The sequence below is a fragment of the Colobus angolensis genome, unplaced genomic scaffold (assembly GCF_000951035.1).
Source record: "Colobus angolensis palliatus isolate OR3802 unplaced genomic scaffold, Cang.pa_1.0 Scaffold14, whole genome shotgun sequence".
Classification (NCBI taxonomy): Eukaryota; Metazoa; Chordata; class Mammalia; order Primates; family Cercopithecidae; genus Colobus; species Colobus angolensis.
The window spans coordinates 8,088,841-8,094,127 of record NW_012114488.1 but is presented as its reverse complement, the minus strand read 5'-3'; positions in this window follow the sequence as shown (position 1 = coordinate 8,094,127).

Sequence of the window (5,287 nt, the reverse complement as noted above, 5' to 3'; positions counted from 1 at the left end):
TCGGACTGTCGTGGTATCATCTTAACTGGACACACTTCCTCCAGGATTCGTTACTGCCTACTGGTCCTGGTAAATTCACCCAGCCCACCCCAACCCCATACACAGTTTCCTTTCTATTCAGAAAAAAGTGATCTTTGTAAAACTCTGTCTTAGCATTGGCGATGATCAATTGTGCAGTAAAGACAATACTGGGAAGGGCGTTAGGAGCGGACTGTTGTCAGGGAAAGCTGCTAGCGGAGGTGGGGCTTAAACTGGGATTTGGAGTAGGTAGGAGAGGATGAAGTATTCCACAAGACTGAAAGAGCTTGAAAAAGACAGGAAGGGAAAGGGAGTGAGGAGGCATGGAGCGCGTGCAGGTGGTTCTTATTGCAAAATATAAAGATTGCAAATCCAAACCAGAAATCTGTTTCTCTTACCCAGGCCATGTGCCTGTTTCTAGTGAAAGATGCCTCCCTCCCCAAACCATCCCCCACTCTCCTCGTTATGTCTGAAAAGCCTTTCTTGTATTTTTGTCAAAAATATCTTGGTTGGAGGTTTATTTTAGAAGCATACGGACCAACTCATAAATCATGCCCATCATTGCCACACCAGAAATTTTTTGAATGATCTAGGTGAATGTTTTCAGCTTTTTTTTCTGGAATCAATGTACAGAAATGACTGACATGATCATAAGCTGCCAGTTGGACAATCGAGGCGTGCAAACAACAAAGCTACTCAAGAAAGACAATATGGGCTGGGGGTGGTGGCTCACGCCTGTAATCCCAGCACTTTGGGAGGCCGAGGCAGATGGATCACCTGAGGTCAGCAGTTCAAGACCAGTCTGGCCAACATGGCGAAACCCTGTCTCTACTAAAAATACAAAACATTAGCCAGGCATAGTGACAGGTGCCTGTAATCCCAGTTACTCGGGAAACGAAGGCATGAGAATCACTTGTGCCGAGACCAGCTCAGTCGGGGAGACCCTAACCCAGCGGCACTAGAGGAATGAAAGACACACACACAGACATATAGAGGTGTGAAGTGGGAAACCAGGGGTCTCACAACCTTCAGAGTTGAGAGCCCCAGCAGAGATTTACCCACGTATTTATTAACAGCAAGCCAGTCATTAGCATTGTTTCTATAGATATACAATTAACTAAAAGTATTCCTTATGGGAAACAAGGGATGGGCTGAATTAAAGGAGTAGGTTGGGCTGGTTAACTGTGGCAGGAGCATGTCCCTAAGGCACAGATCGCTGGCGCTATTGTTTGTGGCTTATGAATGCCTTTAAGCCTATTGTTTGTGGCTTAAAAATGCCTTTAATGTGGGGTGTGGGGGAGGGGTACATCAAGGCTTAAGAATGTCTGAGCGGGCCAGGTGTTCCTTACCCTCATTCCCATAAACCCACAGCCTTCCAGCCTGGGCGTCATGGCCATCATGAACACGTGACAGTGCTGCAGAGATTTTGTTTATGGCCAGTTTTGGGGCCAGTTTATGACCAGATTTTGGGGCGCCTGCTCCCAATAACTTGAACCCGGGAGGTGGAGGTTGCTATGAGCCAAGGTCATGCCACTGTGCTCCAGTCTGGGGGACAGAGCGAGGCTCTGTCTCGAGAAAAAGAAAGTATGAATATTATACGATGCTCGTTTACCTTTGTCTTTATCCCTGTGTGTTGTCGAGGTTGGTCAGGCTAGTATGGGTCTAGTATGGTAATCTGGGCACTGCTGAACTGGCTCTGTGCGTCAGGATGGGGACGGGTGGGCTGGAGTGTCATCCTTCTGGCACTCTGGGACTCATGGGTCATGAGGGACAGGTTCTTGCTCAGCTGCGGCTGAAATGCAAGAAAGTCAGTGGGACTGCACAAGCACATTTCAAGCCTCAGCTGTGACCTGTCTGCTAATATCTGCTGGCCAAAGTCTGTCATGTGGGTCAGAACAAGTCACCAGGCTGTGGCAGGGAGTGGAAGCAGAACAGCCCTCACAGTAATGAAATCTCACCAAACTCCCATCTCCACACGCTTGTCTGCCGCACCTCCTTCTGACAAAGTGGAAAGGCTGAGGAAGGGTGTGCACGCCGGGGCAGTGTCAGGCTGTGGGAAGTCACAGATACGGGGGTTAAAGGCAGATGGAACAGGGGCTTCCTGGCTTACCAGCAGCATGACCTGCAGGCCGTAGGAGCCCAGCCTCCTCAATTTCAGCCCCCGACCAGAAAACAATTCTTTGAAATCTCCCCCTCAGAGTTACTGTACACAGAACAGGAGATTGTAGGTGTAGAGCCTGATGTGAAACAGGCACTCAACAAAGGCCATCAGGAACGCAAATGTGGGTGTCAGAACCATTTTGTATCAAATGATTCTGAATGTTCCTCTTGAAAGAGAACAAAGGACGGGGAAAGCTGAATCCACAAACCTGAGCAATACACATCAGGCTGAAATGGCAGATCTTAACCACCCACAGGAGGAAACCCTCCAAAGGTGATAGGGAATTTCATGCTGACTCCTCAGAAGGGTTAGCAATTGACTTCGCTGATAAGAAATAGAAAATGGAAAAACCAAATCCCAGCGGCCTAAGTCCACGAGTGATTTTTCTCAGTTAACAAGAGGACAGGCAGAAATCCAACCTGTGTGCTGATGCATCCAGCAGCGCTGCCCCTGTGCCCTGGTCCCTCCTCTCCGCCCTGCATCCCTGCGGGGAGGCTTCGCCCCTGCATCCCGGTCCCTCCTCTCCATCCTGCATCCCTGCGGGGAGGCTTCGCCCCTGCATCCCGGTCCCTCCTCTCCATCCTGCATCCCTGGGGGGAGGCTTCGCCCCTGCGCCCCGGTCCCTCCTCTCCATCCTGCATCCCCGGGGGGAGGCTTTGCCCCTGCGTCCCGGTCCCTCCTCTCCATCCTGCATCCCTGGGGGGAGGTTTCACCCCTGTGTCCCGGTCCCTCCTCTCCTTCCCATCCACGGGGGAGGCTTCGCCCCTGCAGTCCGGTCCCTCCGCTTCTGTGGAAGAAGACTTGACCCCTCCGCCCTGGTCCCTCCACTTCCTCCTCACGCTGCCCAGAGGGCTCCTGTGTCTTCGTACATCTGACCAGACAGGACCCAGGGTGGAGAGCAAGGGCAGGAAGCAGAAAATGGCAGATTTCATGATTTTAGTTTTCCCCTGTCCCATCTAGTGGAAGGCTGCTGAATTTCATTGACCACCGACGTCTCTTCTTGGCGTCTCTGGCTTCAGGATTTTAACTGGACATTTGCTGCCCAGGAAAGAATGGGAGTTCTGTAAGCCAGGCGGAGGAGGGACCGTGGTTATGGGCAGGCTGCGGGCAACACGAGCCACAGGTGCCAGTGGCTCAGGCTTCATGGTACATTTACACCTAATGATTTTTATTCCAGCTTTTATACAGAGTAAATGCCTTATTTTCTATTTACTTTCTCTGGACATCTGAATGCTTACTAAGTAAGTACTGACAAAGTTGATTCAAAGTTAATTCAATTCGTGTGGTTACATGGAAAAAAGTTTGATATATCTTGTTATTCGTGTTTAACTTCAGGAAAAAACATTTTGCTTTCTTATGTTGAAGTTGGAATCATGCTCAGTACAAAGATTGTGTCTTTGTTGCAAATGCTGGAATTTTTATGGTCACCACCAGCCTGCCCTCACACTGTCTTTTCAATCTCCTGCGGCTACTGCGGTTGAGAGGAAAGGTGTCTTTTTATTGCTGCTAGAGATGTTAAAAGTGTGACCTGAGGTAAGGCTCTGAATGTTTTAGTTCAAATTCCCATATTCATGATTCTCTGAGCGTTGTACTAGATGTCAGTTTTTTTATTTAAAATATGTCAACTCACTTGCTCTTTCATCTAAGAAAATGGTCTTTTTAATTTGGTAAGTAATTTTATTAACTGAGCCCTGTTATAATAAAAGAAATGGATTTTTTAAAGTAAAATAAAATATGTAATTTTTTTTTGAGACGGAGTCTTGTTCTGTTGCCCAGGCTGGAGTGCAGTGGCACCATCTCAGCTCACTGCAACTTCTGCCTCCCAGGTTCAAAGGATTCTCCTGCCTTAGCCTGTTAAATGTGTTTTCAGATGGGGTGAGGAGGTTGACTTAGTAGTTAGATTGTTTTTTTAATGTGAGAAGGAAACAGTGGTCAGTTCTGGCTTCTCCAAGCAGACAGGTGTGACTTGGAGCATGCATGCACCCAAGACTGGCTTCCCCCCAACCTTGCATCTAAACAGCTTCTTCAGGCCCTTCCAGACATTCCGACCCTGGGCTACACACTGAGCCCTTCATTAAATGCCTTCTCCAGTTTGGGAAAGAGGAAAAATGTAAAAGCAGAACATGTTGATTCTGACGTTCCAACCCATAAGGAGGGGGAGTTCCAAGATTCTTGCCATTGTTTAATTTGGAATGAACGAGAAACACTGCACCTCTGGGGAGGAAATCCTCCCCACGCATGCACACATACATCACAAGGTCCTTAACGCAGAGCCTACGACTTAAGCATTTTCTATTCCCCACAGCACCTCATAATCATGTGAAAAAGCCACTCAAAAGCACTGTTTGAAGGGATGGATGAAAATAACCTCCGTATATTCTACAAAGATGTTTAATAGTAAATAGGTTTCGTTAGAAGAGAATGTGTGTCACTTCGTCTCTTCCCTCAACCCCTAGACTTAGTGACCGTTTTGACTTTTCCAAATATTTGCCTAGAAAATGTGTCTATTAAATGGCATATTGAGAAATAAGTTATGTCCTGCCATTAATTACCATTATCAAGACATGTCCCAGGCAAGATAATAATAACAACAACAGAAGATCGTGGAAACTTCAGCGAGGAAACTTTTCAAAGTTGCTAACCTCGTGGCCCAGCAGGGAGAAGCAGTGGACGGCTTACCGCTATGAACCTCAGCTCTTTAACTCTTGGAAGATTATTTTCTCACTGTCACAGATTCCCCACTCTGACCTCAGAAACAGCGTCCACGTTTGTCAGCCACTGGATTATTCCTTCACCCAGAGTTTGAACAACAGCACCTTTGTTTCATACCATTCCTAGAAAAAATCAACCATTCCTAGAACTTGCTATTTTTGTTTGCTCACGTGAGTCTTAGTTGTTTGCAGTGTGTTGGTAGAGCTGAGCTGTGATGCACGATTGATCCATAGGGACTGCTGAGAATTTCTTTGCTTGAAGGTTTGATGTGAATAAACACATCACTGTTTCACCAGCTTTTTCTTCTTTTGAGAATACACATGCCACTATTTAGAAAGTATATTCTTCTAGATACCATAGGTTATATTTTTGACCAATTTTTTTTTTTTTTTTTTT